The sequence below is a fragment of the Dermacentor andersoni genome, chromosome 6, assembly GCF_023375885.2.
Source record: "Dermacentor andersoni chromosome 6, qqDerAnde1_hic_scaffold, whole genome shotgun sequence".
NCBI lineage: Eukaryota > Metazoa > Arthropoda > Arachnida > Ixodida > Ixodidae > Dermacentor > Dermacentor andersoni.
Window position 1 is genome coordinate 107,656,802 of NC_092819.1, and position 16,094 is coordinate 107,672,895.

The 16,094-nt window shown below is 47.7% G+C and overlaps 1 non-coding gene across 1 annotated transcript; it reads left to right on the forward strand.

The window, feature by feature from the left end:
- The first annotated feature begins 13,832 nt into the window (after positions 1 to 13,832).
- On the forward strand, positions 13,833 to 13,905 carry TRNAA-AGC (transfer RNA alanine (anticodon AGC)). Its single transcript has one exon. It is a non-coding gene; the product is annotated as a tRNA-Ala (tRNA).
- The last annotated feature ends 2,189 nt before the right edge of the window (positions 13,906 to 16,094 follow it).

Here is a 16,094-nt window from a genome sequence, read left to right on the forward strand (position 1 = left end):
CTCTCCCTCGCACGAGCACACACTCTCTTCCTCACAAGCACTCGCACGCTCTCTCCATCGCACGCACATATATGCATGCGCGCACAAACACGCACTTTTGTCCGCAGGCATGCATGCTGAGGGTGCAGCGGTGGCGTAGAGGTAGAACACCCGCCTCGCGTGCAAGAGGTCCGTGGTTCGAATCCCGGTGCCGCGCAATTTTCCACCGGATTAAAAAAAAAAAAAAATTCCGCGTGTTGATAAAATTGCGTAAACAGGCCTGGAGTGTGGCCTGATCCCGTTGACCAGAACCGGTAACGCACTCCCTCACCAGAGCAGGATTGGCCACCCTGGTGCAGTACTTGGCCACAACCTCCTATATGAACACACCAATCAAACCCCGGCCCTCAGTCCCCAGCAGCTGCGAAGCAACTGACCACGGCGGCGGTCAGACCTGCGACGCTGCAGAGGGTGCTAAGAATCCCTGGCTCCGGACAGGCCGCCATTGGAATATGAACCTGGCAACGTTTAACGCTAGAACGTTATCTAGTGAGGCGAGTCTAGCAGTGCTACTGGAAGAATTAGAGGGCAGTAAATGGGATATAATAGGGCTCAGTGAAGTTAGGAGGCCAAAAGAAGCATATACAGTGCTCAGAAGCGGGCACGTCCTGTGCTACCGGGGCTTAGCGGAGAGACGAGAACTAGGAGTCGGATTCCTGATTAATAAGAATATAGCTGGTAACATACAGGAATTCTATAGCATTAACGAGAGGGTGGCATGTCTTGTTCTGAAACTTAATAAGAGGTACAAAATGAAGGTTGTACAGGTCCACGCCCCTACATCCAGTCATGATGACCAGGAAGTCGAAAGCTTCTATGAAGACGTGGAATCGGTGATGGGTAGAGTGAAAACAAAATACACTATACTGATGGGCGATTTCAATGCCAAAGTAGGCAAGAAGCAGGCTGGAGACAAGGCAGTGGGGGAATACGGCATAGGCACTAGGAATAGCAGGGGAGAGTTACTAGTAGAGTTTGCGGAACAGAATAATATGCGTATAATGAATACCTTCTTCCGCAAGCGGGATAGCCGAAAGTGGACGTGGAGGAGCCCGAACGGCGAGACTAGAAATGAAATAGACCTCATACTCTGCGCTAACCCTGGCATCATACAAGATGTGGACATGCTCGGTAAGGTGCGCTGCAGTGACCACAGGATGGTAAGAACTCGAATTAGCCTAGACTTGAGGAGGGAACGGAAGAAACTGGTACATAAGAAGCCGATCAATGAGTTAGCGGTAAGAGGGAAAATAGAGGACTTCCAGATCAAGCTACAGAACAGGTATTCGGCTTTAACTCAGGAAGAGGAAATTAGTGTTGAAGCAATGAACGACAATCTTGTGGGCATCATTAAGGAATGTGCAATAGAAGTCGGCGGTAACTCTGTTAGACAGGATACCAGTAAGCTGTCGCAGGAGACGAAAGATCTGATCAAGAAACGCCAATGTATGAAAGCCTCTAACCCTACAGCCAGAATAGAACTGGCAGAACTTTCGAAGTTAATCAACAAGCGTAAGACAGCTGACATAAGGAAGTATAATATGGATAGAATTGAACAAGCTCTCAGGAACGGAGGAAGCCTAAAAGCAGAGAAGAAGAAACTAGGAATTGGCAAGAATCAGATGTATGCGTTAAGAGACAAAGCCGGCAATATCATTGCTAATATGGATGAGATAGTTCAGGTGGCTGAGGAGTTCTATAGAGATTTATACAGTACGAGTGGAACCCACGATGATAATAGCAGAGAGAATAGTCTAGAGGAATTCGAAATCCCACAAGTAACGCCGGAAGAAGTAAGGAAAGCCTTGGGAGCTATGCAAAGGGGGAAGGCAGCTGGGGAGGATCAGGTAACAGCAGATTTGTTGAAGGACGGTGGGCAGATTGTTCTAGAAAAACTGGCCACCCTGTATACACAATGCCTCATGACCTCGAGCGTACCGGAATCTTGGAAGACCGCTAACATAATCCTAATCCATAAGAAAGGGGACGCCAAAGACTTGAAAAATTATAGACCGATCAGCTTACTGTCCGTTGCCTACAAAGTATTTACTAAGGTAATCGCAAATAGAATCAGGAACACCTTAGACTTCCGTCAACCAAAGGACCAGGCAGGATTCCGTAAAGGCTACTCAACAATAGATCATATTCACACTATCAATCAGGTGATAGAGAAATGTGCGGAATATAACCAACCACTATATGTAGCTTTCATTGATTATGAGAAAGCGTTTGATTCAGTCGAAACCTCAGCAGTCATGGAGGCATTGCGGAATCAGGGTGTAGACGAGCCGTACGTAAAAATACTGAAAGATATCTATAGCGGCTCCACAGCCACTGTAGTCCTCCATAAAGAAAGCAACAAAATCCCTATAAAGAAAGGCGTCAGGCAGGGAGATACGATCTCTCCAATGCTATTCACAGCATGTTTACAGGAGGTATTCAGAGACCTGGATTGGGAAGAATTGGGGATAAGAGTAAATGGAGAATACCTTCGTAACTTGCGCTTCGCTGATGATATTGCCTTGCTTAGTAACTCAGGGGACCAACTGCAATGCATGCTCACTGACCTGGAGAGGCAGAGCAGAAGGGTGGGACTAAAAATTAATCTGCAGAAAACTAAAGTAATGTTTAACAGTCTCGGAAGGGAACAGCAGTTTACGATAGGTAGCGAGGCACTGGAAGTGGTAAGGGAATACATCTACTTAGGACAGGTAGTGACTGCTGATCCGGATCATGAGAGTGAAATAATCAGAAGAATAAGAATGGGCTGGGGTGCGTTTGGCAGGCATTCTGAGATCATGAACAGCAGGTTGCCATTATCCCTCAAGAGAAAAGTTTATAACAGCTGTGTCTTACCAGTACTCACGTACGGGGCAGAAACCTGGAGGCTTACGAAAAGGGTTCTACTTAAATTGAGGACGACGCAACGGGCTATGGAAAGAAGAATGATAGGTGTAACATTAAGGGATAAGAAAAGAGCAGATTGGGTGAGGGAACAAACGCGCGTTAATGACATCTTAGTTGAAATCAAGAAAAAGAAATGGGCATGGGCAGGACATGTAATGAGGAGGGAAGATAACCGATGGTCATTAAGGGTTACGGACTGGATTCCGAGGGAAGGGAAGCGTAGCAGGGGGCGACAGAAAGTTAGGTGGGCAGATGAGATTAGGAAGTTTGGAGGGTCAACATGGCCACAATTAGCACATGACCGGGGCAGTTGGAGAAGTATGGGAGAGGCCTTTGCCCTGCAGTGGGCGTAACCAGGCTGATGATGATGATGATGATGCATGCTGAAAGACGAATACGCACGGTCGCACACGTGCACATTCACACGCCGCCATGCATGCGCCGCAAGCACGCAAGCGCACGCACACATGCACTAACACGCAGATCCAGGCATGCACACACACCGCGAACACTCACACACGCATACACGTACTCGCGTGCATGCATTTGCAAATATGGAGGCACTAGCACGCACACACACTCTCCCCTTGCACGCACACACACGCAGTCTCTCTCTCCCTCGCGCATACACACGCTCTTTCTCCCTCGCACACAAACACACTTTCTGTCTCCCCCGCACACAAACGCACTCTCCCTCACACGCACGTACTCTCTCTCCATCCGTCATACGCACGCACGCACGAACGCTCGCACACACACACACACAAACACACACACACACACACACTATACGCACGCACAGGCATCCACACAAACACGCACACATTTCTTCGCAATCGTGCATGCTGAAATTCGAAAACCCGTTGGCCCGCGTACACGTTCACACGCGGCCACGCATGCACCGTAAGCGCGCGCACATGCGCACGCACACACGCTGCGAACGCTCACATACGCTGCGAACGCTCACACACGTCGCGAACGCTGACACACGCATACATGCACTCGCGCGCATGCAAACGCAAATACGGAGGCACACGCCCGCACACTCATACACAGAGCGAACTTGCGCATACAACCATGCATACCCAGGCACGCTCAAGACATGCACATGCATAACCACTCTGTACCATCTCGGCTGCTTATCAAAATCCTGCACGTGCCAACAGGCTGCATAACACTCCCGCTACCAATACCTTCTCAATGCCAACTGTAATAAATCGCTTTATGGTTTAAATTTGGCGCTTTTTCAAGCCAATGTGCCCTCTGGCGGGAGGGTGCAAAACGATTTTCTCCTGTCGTTGGACTTCACCTCCCCTGTCTGACTTTCTTTAACTGCTTTAACGTACCACCAATGTTCCGACTAAGTGCCAAAATGCATATGTTGCTAGAAGGGACTACCCTCTTGTTGTAATCATTTGAAACTTTTTGACCCTCGCCCTATATTCTGAAATATAAATTCGAAAAAAAATTTCCCCATTGAGTTACACTTGTGCGTTGCTGTGAAGTTCCGAAGGAAAATGTCCAGAATTCCTGGACATGGGCCCGTTTCCGTGAGGGTAAGCCGCTCCAGTTGGGATCGACGTTGCGCTTCGATTAACTTATTTAAGGTGTTGTGGATACATAATGTAGTGGAAGCTCCGTGCTGGTGTGGTTGGGTAGTCCGAAGGCCTGCTTATAGGCTCTTCGGATGATGATGTCAAGTTTAGTCTTTTCAGCTTTGTACCAGTTGAGAAAGGGCGCAACGTAAGTAATCTAACAGATGATAAAAGACTCGACAAGGCAAATGAGGCTTCCTTCGGTCATACCCCCTCGTCGATTGGTCACTCTTTTCAGTAGTCTGGATGTGTTAGCGGTCTGTCGAAGGATCTTGCAGATAGCCGAGAGTTGGCTCCATTGCCTTCTATGGTGATACCAAGAACGCGGATGCTAGGGACCACGTGGAGCCACGCGGGGGGCGTCCATGGAGTGTGGAGCGGTATAGGAGAAGTGCCGACTTTTCAGGGGAACAGCAGAGTCCCGTGCCTTGAAGATAATTTTCTACGGCGTCATTGGCGTCTTGTAGGGCAGTTTCGATTTGGCCGTCACTGCCTTTTGCAGCCCAGATTGTAATGTCGTCCACGTGTGTGGTGTGTTCAATGCCATCGAGTTTTTGTAGTTCTTGTGCTAATTCGAGCATCACCAGATACAACCGAATAAAAAAGAGTAAAAAAAAAATTAAGAAAATGGATACAAAATGCGAAAATGCAAAACAGGTATAGCATATATGATTAACTCAAGCCGGCTAGGTGACTATTTGTCGCCATCCCGCTTGAAAAGGAAGGCCAATAAATCATCATAATCATCGCCGCCGGCAATGGTCCCAACCCACTATCTCAAGACAAGCAGTATTCTGAGACTTTGATCCGTCTTGTTCGTTAATAATTAGGAGTATTTCTTGCAACGGAGGTTCTTGTGTTACCTGGTAATGCTTACATACACAGAGCACTCAAACGAGATCTTACGAGAGTTTCTGCAGTAACCTTTTCTAAACAACTAATATTGTTTCATCCAGGCGTCAGATAAAAAAGCGTGTTCTACATTCTATCCAGAACGAACAAAATATTTGTGTGAATAAGAGGATTAGCTTTGATGGGAATATTTTTTTCCTTTCGAGACTTACTGATTTCGATGCAACAACGAAGAAATATTGGGATAACGCACTTCGGTACCGCTAACATATTTTCCTGTTTTGCTTCCTGTTCCGGTTAAATCCGCGCCTTGATAAGGTGGGGCTTTTTACATCCGAAACCTGTAGTCCAGCTTTTTGTAATTCATCCCATGGACCTCTCTTGCTTCGCCTACAAATATATTCTAGTGGAGGAGCCGCACAAACACAGACCAACCAACATGCAAGATATACTCCTGAATTAGCGGGACCAACGCAGCGAAGCTACGGTTGCACGCAGCGGATTTCTTCAAGACGAAAACACTTTTGTCCATGAACGTCATCATCAGTCTACGTTTTAGCATGGGAGTGTAGTTAATTTCAGTGAATAGCTCCGCATACCTTTCCCCTGTATATCGGAGAAAAATATGGTCTCTTTTCCTACAGGCGCTGCGTTTGATTTCTGGGCGCCATCGGTTAGACCAACCTGCGCTTTTTGAGAGGAGGTAAGTGTTTTGCCTTTCTAAACTATGCATATGCTGGTCATTCTATATAGATTGATCCTAAAGTTGCCGAGAAGAAAACTTACCTCCGAAAAAGCACGGCCGATTGCGCTCTTGGCTTCGTTTAAATTTGTCAATTGATTGTTGTTTCACTCTTTATAAACAGTTGCTTTCTCACAAACTGTAATATTCTCGGCGATTGAGTTTATTGACGAAGTTACAAGCAAGTGGTGTTTACTGGTTTGATGGGAAACTAAGTATTGGCAATGGTTGGTATGAACGAACGGGCATGAAGCCTAAACAAAGATTGCATGTGCCTGGGTCGTAATGAAGTTTTCGTATCGATAATTTTTTTTTTCGCAGAAAGTGATCAACAAGGCGGACAAGCGTGATGTACTCCGAGCGAAAGTATGCAGAGTAGGGATCCTGTGACATGGCCGATATTTATGTCCGCCTTTGAATGTAACCTTACTTTAAGAACTGCAGTACTATTTTGGCATTGCGAACTTTTTAGTAAACACATCACTTTCAGTCCGTGCGACTGTATTACGAAAGAACCGAGGTTTTCTTTTCGAGCTTCTTGACGATATACCTTTGCTCGCGGGGTACCATGTTATGTAAATAACGTCGTAAAAATTTCTCACTTTAGCTGGAGCAGAGTGCTAAGGCTCAGCATGGAAAAAGTCGTTTAGGTCTCCTGGTAATGTCACGGAGCCTTCCCTTTACCGAATTTGTCTCTTTTATATGCAGCAGGTATGTCAAAGTCCAGCGGCCTGCCGTGCAGGCATATCGTGAGCTATACAGGAGGGGTCAGGTGTTCAACAGTTCGCAATGAATGACATGCTGACATGCGGTAGTTAAAAAAATGTTATTGCGCCTGCTTTCAGCTGGTCCCCAACCAAACTTAAAAAACCACAGAGTCAAGCACGATCCTCGACCAGCTCGATATTCGAGACCAAGCCATTAAATGCAACAAAATGTTCCCTGTCATTTATCTAGTATTACATTGCCTCGTGAACTTGTTCATATTTTTCGGGTGATCACTCCTCACCATATAACAAGTGTTATCTTTCAGCGCTGGACGCGCCGCCATGGATCGGAAGTTTCTCGAATGTTATAGATGGTTCTATCTGCTGCATGTTGTCATCGAAGCTTCTGTAATCCGATTGTATGTGCGACACGAATTGTGTAGAGCTTTCTGGAAGACCCGCGAGTACCAGCGATTACTCCGGAACATGCTGGAATCTTCGATGTATCATGAGTAAAAATCGACGCGGTGGACCGGCAGATCAGATTTCGACGATCGTCGACTGTGTTCGCCGCTATCGATGTGTTTTGAGTGTAACTTACTTTTGTGGGAACAAGTTCGCAAAATAAAAGTTAGTTTCATCATTCACAGATTTGCCGCTGTATTATTCACCGTCACTACTACTTGATAGGATAGGATAGAAATAAATTTTATTTGTCCAACGGTCATTGCTCTTGGTGACCGGGGCTAGGCTGCCACGGGTACATCGCCCGAGGAAAATCTTCCGAGATCCTCGGCAATGGCCCTGGCCCGCTGGACGGCCCACTCCTTGTCTTCGGGTGCCTCACTGAGGAGGGCGGCTTGCCATCTCTCAGCGATAATATCACAAATGTTCTAACACCCACTTGGGTTTCTTGAACGCTCTAATGTTGTCCTATCCTTCAAGCACACAAACTCTTAGACAAAGAGGTTTTAAAATGAAACTATTCTGGCCCTATACTTCTGTGCTGCTTAAAGGATGTCAGTTTCTTTTTTAGGATTCGATGCCATTCGAGTTTAATTTAAATAGAAAATAGTCATGTTTTACTACAGCAACGCTGCTAGCCTTTCGGTGCTTTTCTTCTCCGTACGTGGGCAAAAATTATCAACATGAGCAATGGCTCATGTCTCCCAAAGCAAGCAAGAAATGCAATGGCTCATCCCCCACGTAATGCAGAGGCTGCAAGCACTCAGTAATGTGAAAGGAAGAGTACATACATTCAACGTACATGAATACACGCATACAATACACGTACACGCATACAACGTACAGAACAGCGTACGCTTCAATAAAAGCTCAAAAGAAGCAGCTATCATCATCAGTAAAGGCACATAGCCCCGAAAGCAAGACAAAATGCAATGGCTCATATCTCCGTATGCGAGCAAAAATACTATGGCGCATACTCCTGTAAGGCAGAGGCTACTAGCGCCCAGTAAAGTGATACGAACATTGCATACATTCATTGAAACCGCACATACAACGAACAGAACAGCATACCTTTCAATAAAGAACCAGCAGAAAACAAATATCCTAACCATCAAGAAAGCCTTGCATACCCCTTCAGCAGTTGTAGTACTGGTTTTGAGGCAGCTTCGCGGAACATTGTTGTGCCATTACCACCAGCCCGGATTCCGAATCTACAAGATGCAGAATTTATCCTGCGAGCGCCCTTTGGACAAACCCGGGGCTGCGCCGAAAGGCACAGCGCCCTAATTCTCCCTTGACAAGTCAAGATGCTGAGCCGTCAGGCAGCGGTGTCCTGCGGAGAAGTGTCGGCGAGCAACGTGTCCGAACGTGCCACCAAGTGCCAGACAGCCCGGCGCCGCACCTCCTTTTCCTGGAGGTCACCGCGCGCGCGAACTTTGAACCGGGTGGCCAGCGCGGTCGCTGGTTGGACCTCTCGGACGACCGTCGAGTGCTGGCTTTGTATTGGGCCGTTTGAGTGACAATGGTTTGTCGGGGCTTATAAGCCGCGGCGCGCCGCCTGGAAAAGCCGATCCGCCGACCCACCGGGAGCGAGTGCCGCTCTCGACTGGAGTGAGAGGTGTCACGCGTTTTCGCGGTACGTCGTCGTGCGGGAACAGTCGCGTTTGCTGTGAGCTCTCGGCCCCAGTGCCGATCCCTTCATGTCCTGTATAATGACCTGTATATAGTGTATAAAGTCCCTTTTGTTATTCTCAACGACGCCTGACTCAGAGTCTTCGCTACCAAGGCCCTGTCACGAAACGGGTGACGAGCGCTACGGGACCACCTCAAAGTCGAAATAGTGGTGGCACCGATGCAAAGTCGTAACAGTGGTGGCAGTGGTGGGATGTCGTAACAGTGGATGGCAGCTACGGGATTGACCGGCATCGGCTACCTCGGCGCGGTGAGTGCCTGAAGTTTACCTCAAACACCAGACTTTCTCTGACACAGGTTATAGTAGCTTAGGGAAGGATTTGGTGTTGCATTGTGTTAACCTTGTGTGTTTCAAGCCTAGTGAGAGTGTTTTGAAAACCGGGGGATGTTGAGGGGGGTAAACAGGGCAGTGTGTGAAATACTTGCATATGTCTTACTAGTAGCATTATAGTAGCGTACGGCAGGTATATTCAAAAAGGGTAAACAGCAGGAGAACAGTGTGAACGATGGAGAAGTACAAAGTCAAGGAACTTCTCCAAATTTGTGAGGAGTTGGGCATTGAGTTGGGCTCAACCAAAAGAAAGAATGCGATCCTTGAGGTCATGAGGACTGGGGACGTAACGGCTGAGGAAGCCGAAGAGGCCTGGGCGGATATCAATGAACGTCGGGAAAGGGAAGAAAGGAAAGAAAAGGAACGTCCCGAGGAGGAAAAGAGGGAGAAGGAACGTTGCGAGGAGGGAAGGAAAGAAAAGGAACGTCGCGAGGAGGAAAAGAGGGAGAAGGAACGTTGCGAGGAGGAAAGGAAAGAAAAGGAACGTCGGGAGTGGCAGGCAGAAAAGGAACGCCGGGAGTGGCAGGCAGAAAAGGAACGTCGCGAGCACGAGCTTAAAATGAAAGAGTTGGAGACCCGAAATAGCTCGCCGGCGCCTAGTCTCACTTCTAACGTTCCAAGAATACGCGATCAACTTGCACCCTTTGTCGTCGGAGAGGATATGGCCAAATATCTCGTGAAATTCGAGCACGTGTGCGAACGGAATAGCATTGAGCGATCCCTCTGGGCACAGAATCTGTTAGCCTTGCTTCCTGGGGAGGCATCGAACATAATAACTTGCTTATCGAAAGAGGCGTTTGAGAGCTACAGTGATGTGAAGGAAGCGCTACTGCGGAAGTACAAATTGTCGCCCGAAGCTTTCCGGCAGAGGTTCCGGTATGCAAAAAAGGGCAGGGAGTCGAATGTTACTTCGCGTTTCGTCTAAAAGCCGACCTGGTGGAATGGCTGAAGGGCGAAGAGGTTTACGACGACCGCGACAAAATCGTCGAATGCATCGCGTTGGAGCAGTTCTACCGTTGCATTGATGAGGATGTCCGGCTCTGGCTGCAAGATAGGCTAAAGGAGGTTAAGCTAAACAAGGCAGCAGAGTTAGCGGAAGAGTATTACACCCGCCGCAGCTTGCACAGCAAGGCAGTGCGCGTAGAAAAAGCAGATAGGAGAGATGGGTTTTCCGGGAAGCCCGACGAACGGAAGCAAATCACGCGTCGCGAGTTTCGGGAAAACGAGTCCCTTACCAAAGAAACTGTAAGGGAAGGACAGAATGCATCTCAGAATGATAGCGATGGTCCCACACAGCGAAACGATAGGACGCGTTCTTTTGAAAAACGGAAACCGTTAACCTGCCACAATTGCAAAGAGCAAGGGCACATCGCTGCGAGCTGCCCAGAGAAAATTGCTTTTGCAGCAATACAGGAAACTCACAAAAACATACGACTATTGGAGCCCTATGTGCAGGAAATTAAGGTAAACGATAAGAAATGCCGTGCACTTAGGGACTCTGCAGCAACTATGGACGTTGTCCACCCGTCTTTCATCTCCTCGAGTGATTTTACGGGAGAGTGCGCTAGGATACGGCAAGTGGCCGAGGAGGAGAGTGTCTGTTTACCGATCGCAACGGTTATCATTGAAGGAGAGTTTGGGAAACTTAACACAGAAGCCGCTGTGTCTGCCGCCCTCCCGGAGCATTTTCCCTACCTCTTCTCAAATAGCTCGGAGCAGCTGCTGAAGGATCAGGGCAAATCATTCTTTGCCGACGTGGCGTACATGGCCCTCACGCGATCCAAAGCGCGCCCGCTGTCGAGGGAACTTGACTTTGCGTCGGTGAGCGGACAGCGGTGCGGCACACAGACCGATCAAGGTAACTTGAGTGGCGAGCAGGCACGGGAGATGCCGAGCTCGGAGGCTGGCCTGGGCGAGCGGGTCCTGGAAGTGAGTGGGAGTGACACGTGCAGTGCTAGCCGCGATATGGACGCGACGCCGCAGTTAGGCGACGCGGGCTCCACACTCGCTCCGGTTTCCGCCAGCTGGCAGGAGCTAGCTGCAGTTGAAAGAGAAACTGATTCGCGAGCAACAGGAAGACTGTTCACTAGCCGATCTGAGGAATAGCGTCAAACGGGGAGTGAAAAAAAAGAGGGTTTCATTTTGCGAGGAATCTGGCTTATTGTACCGCCGCTACACGGATAAGCAGGGTCGCAAATATAAGCAGCTTCTGATTCCACGAAAATATCACCGGGAAATATGAATGACCTCACTTGCTTCCTCAGCAGTGTGTTTTCGGTCCAAGTGATTTCAAGGGGACCATTCTATTTGTCATTATTATTGCTGATTAATAATTGTTTCTGATATTTTGGTGTGTTGTTAATTTGAAAACTGGTTGTTTGAGCCTTGGGTACCAGTTCGTACACCTGCCTCTTGTTGCAGCAGGAGCAAAAAAGGGGGATAGCAATTCAGTTAGGTTGATTTGGATTATGGCCTTGTCTGGTGCTTGACGGGAGACAGAGGGAACTTTTTCGTGTTGGGTGTTGCCTTTTGCGGGTCGGTTTTGCAAGCTGCGGAACGACCAACCGGGACCAGTGGCGAGAAGCAAGGGCTTAGGAACGACCCGAGCGGAGCTGGTCGAGGTGCCTTGGCGACAACGCGGTGAGCAGAGCTCCTGTCCTGGCGAGTCGGACCTGCGCACGTGAAGTTACCTGGCGTCCCGACACTGGACGTGAACTTGGACGAGCCTGACGAACGTGCGCGCCTGGCATCCGAGCCACGTGGAGGCAGCTCGTCTTCCCGGCGCCTTATCTGAGGGCGGGGATGCTGTTGTGCCATTACCACCAGCCCGGATTCCGAATCTACAAGATGCAGAATTTATCCTGCGAGTGCCCTTTGGACAAACCCGGGGCTGCGCCGAAAGGCACAGCGCCCTAATTCTCCCTTGACAAGTCAAGATGCTGAGCCGTCAGACAGCGGTGTCCTGCAGAGAAGTGTCGGCGAGCAACGTGCCCAAACGTGCCACCAAGTGCCAGACAGCCCGGCGCCGCACCTCCTTTTCCTGGAGGTCACCGTGCGCGCGAACTTTGAACCGGGTGGCCAGCGCGGTCGCTGGTTAGACCTCTCGGACGACCGTCGAGTGCTGGCTTTGTATTGGGCCGTTTGAGTGACAATGGTTTCTCGGGGCTTATAAGCCGCGACGCGCCGCCTGGAAAACCGGGTCCGCCGACCCACCGGGAGCGAGTGCCGCTCTCGACTGGAGTGAGAGGTGTCACGCGTTTTCGCCGGACGTCGCCGTGCGGGAACAGTCGCGTTTGCTGTGAGCTCTCGGCCCCAGTGCCGATCCCTTCATGTCCTGTATAATGACCTGTATATAGTGTATAAAGTCCCTTTTGTTATTCTCACCGACGCCTGACTCGGAGTCTTCGCTACCAAGGCTCTGTCACGAAACGGGTGACGAGCGCTACGGGACCACCTCAAGGTCGAAATAGTGGTGGCACCGATGCAAAGTCGTAACAACATCCACTTCCGCATGGCCGCGATGGCGAGTCAACGTCTTGTTACTAGCAGTCACCAACTAGCACAAGTTAAGCATCTCTGAATTAGTGTCCTTAGACTTCCCATTTATTTTAGGCTACAAACATTTGTTCATTTGAAAAATTAGCTTAGAAAAGCGGAGGGGTTCATTAGTTTGTGCTTGTAAACAGTCATCTGTGTCACAACCATCATTATCGCCTGCTTACCTCCACTTCAAGACGAAGTAGGTATAAGAAAGAAATTACTCTCGTATGCGAAGGAGCTTCGCAGAAGCACTGGAAATACATTAGGAAATACATTGTTATATCCGACCATATTAACTCTCCCTGCGCTGGTGTTTGGTTGCGTGACTGTACACTGATTACTGTACCAGCTTCGTCCTAGCGCCTCTATGTTTAAGTTCACTTGAATTGGTGACCACAGACTTGATGCGGAACCTGACAGTGGCTTCATGGATGACATTGGCTAATGTTTATCATCAGAGTATTGAACTTGCTTTCGCCGCTGCGCATCCCTCTTTCGATGTCATCATCATCCCTCATCACACCTTTATGTCCCCATTCGCCCTACCCCTGTGCAGAGTAGCAGGCTAGAGCGCTGTAGCTCAGGCCGACCTCTCTGCCTTCTTTCAATTAAATTATATCTGTTATGTACACTGATTCTTCGACACTGCTTTATCGTCAAGCGACACCACATGCTATTTATGCACCCACATTCAGAGCCAAGTTATGGTCTGGTCCTGGTTTATTAAATACAAGCACGCTCGTTTACGTTAATGTGGCAGACGATGTTCTGATCTCCACCGCAATCAAAAGTGGTGTTCCGAGCGGTAGACTGTGCCTTTAATATGCGAAGCGAGATTCTCGCGCGAACCGGTCGGCGCCCCCCCCCCCCCCTCTCGTCACCTCTGTCGTTCGCTTTCCTTCGACCTAGTTTCCCGAGAAAAGCACAATACAGCAGCGACTCGGTTACCGAGTAAATGTGTCGGGGGTGTAGCTCAGATGGTAGAGCGCTCGCTTAGCATGCGAGAGGTACTGGGATCGATACCCAGCACCTCCACGACTTTTTTTTCCGCCAACAAAAAAAAAACGAAAAACGATATTTTTTTTTCAAACTGCCTCAGTACTCAGTTGTGAGAAATACGATGTAGACACTTTTGCGCAGATCGGGTGAGCTTCAATATAGCTCCTTTATATGCACTCACCAGAATAGCTTTCTGCATTTTTGTGAGCTTGGACAAAATTATTGTTAGTAAGCTTGCTTAGTCCGTATAGTTGGCTGTATTAGAGGTGCTTCAAGCATTATAAACGTTTATCCTGACATTTTTGCCAAGCCTCTTGTCAGATGTGTAGAAGTCGACGCCCAAGCACTCCGTAAAGCTCGTTAACCAGAGAAGCTGAAACGTGCCACCCCGGTGTTTATCACTGAGTTAATCCCGATGTTTCAATAAACGGCTGCTCGGTACACTGCCGCATCCTCGATACGCAGTTGCTTCTTGTGCTCAGCTGCACGAGCTCACTTCTTTAATGATATGATATAATGAGATGTTGACGCACAATTTAGGCGCCAGCTACTCCTTAGCTCTTGAATGGGTCCAACCTACAACATGCAGGGTTCAAGATTACATGTGAAACAACCTTCTCATGCAAGCACCAGAAGTTGCCAAGTAACGTGTTCTTCGTAACACTGTGACGTAAGATAAATGTGGTACATACAATATACATCTAGAATAACTCCACAGGACTGTACAAGAAAGTTTCAGAAATACAAATAACAATGTCGCCAAATATACAGTGTTTAGTCAGCGGGTGGCGCATACGTCGTGTGAATGCAAATAATAGTCAACTAACAGTACAGTGTCTAGTCAGTGGGTGGTGCATAAATCGTGTAAATGCATTATCACATATATTAAGAACAGAACATGCAATATAACATAATCAACAAACACATACATATGTACAGCGACACTGAAATAAAAAGAATATTAAAAGCATTAATACCTGCCAACAATGCCGCTGTCCTTGAGAAAAATTTTAGAGCTTTTAAGCCGCTCTTCTGCAAGGCTGTTCTTGGCCAAAGGACCAAATTTCTCTCTAAACTAAAAGGTCGAAGATCTAATGTCATTAGAGTTGATTTAACGTGGCGTCTTGGTGTGTCGTGATGTGGGCAATCCAGAAGGAGGTGATGTGGATCTTCATCTACAAATCCAGAATTACATTCGGGGGTTTCCGCACTGCCAATGCTATGTAAGAAATCTTTTATGCACGCAGTTGCTAGCCTTACTCGATGAATTGGCGTTTCCATATTTCTGTCCAATGACAATGGAAATTTGAATTCAATAAACGGATCGATATGATACAAATCAGAGCTCTTAGAATTCTGGCCAAGCCAAGTATTCCTCCACATTTTGAAAGATTTTGCCCACATAACGCAGCGTAAACCATTATTCGATATTGGGAAGGAACCACATCACCTTTTAGGTGTGCTTGTCGTACTGCTTCATAGGCTGATGTCTTGCCAGAGATGTTGTAACGTCCTGGTATCCAATGAAATGCTATTTCATGCTTCGCTTGGCTTGCCTTTGTGAGGTCTTTAAGCGTTTCGTATATTATGCTATCACTGATGTTTCTTTTTTTTTCATATTGTGGTGCAGAGTGCTGTTATTTCTGCCTGTTAATCGCTGAAAATTACCCATTTTTGCGCATCTCTAATTGAAGTTATAAATTGTATCGCACATAGCGTTGGGAATTGTTCAGCCGTTGGGGATGAAGTCGCGCGCGCTAACCTAAATGATTCTTGTTTATTGAGGTGCCCTATTAGGAATCCTGAAGTTGAAGAGGTTGCTCCACTGAAGCCATCTGTATAGACGTGTCTGTATCCTGAATATCGCATATTTATCTGTTGAAGTGCTAGCTGTTGAGCAGCTTGAATGAACATGTCTCTTTTTCTTAATATCCCGTCGACCGACAATTCGATTTTAGGAAGCGTAAGCAGCTATGAATAATACTCGACGTCTGAGTTCCAAAATTCATTGCTTTGTAATATATAGAAATTTTCCTTGAATTTCTTTATAAACATAGCTTCTATCTCGTTTCGTTATCTCTAAAGCCAATGGGTGGCTGTTATTCTGTGTTTGCAGGGAAAATAATGTCGGCATGTTCCTGTAGTTCTCATAACTGGAAACGGTCATTGGCGAGCCTCCACTATGACAAGCTAGAAGTCACTTGTGGAACTCATAGACATATGCG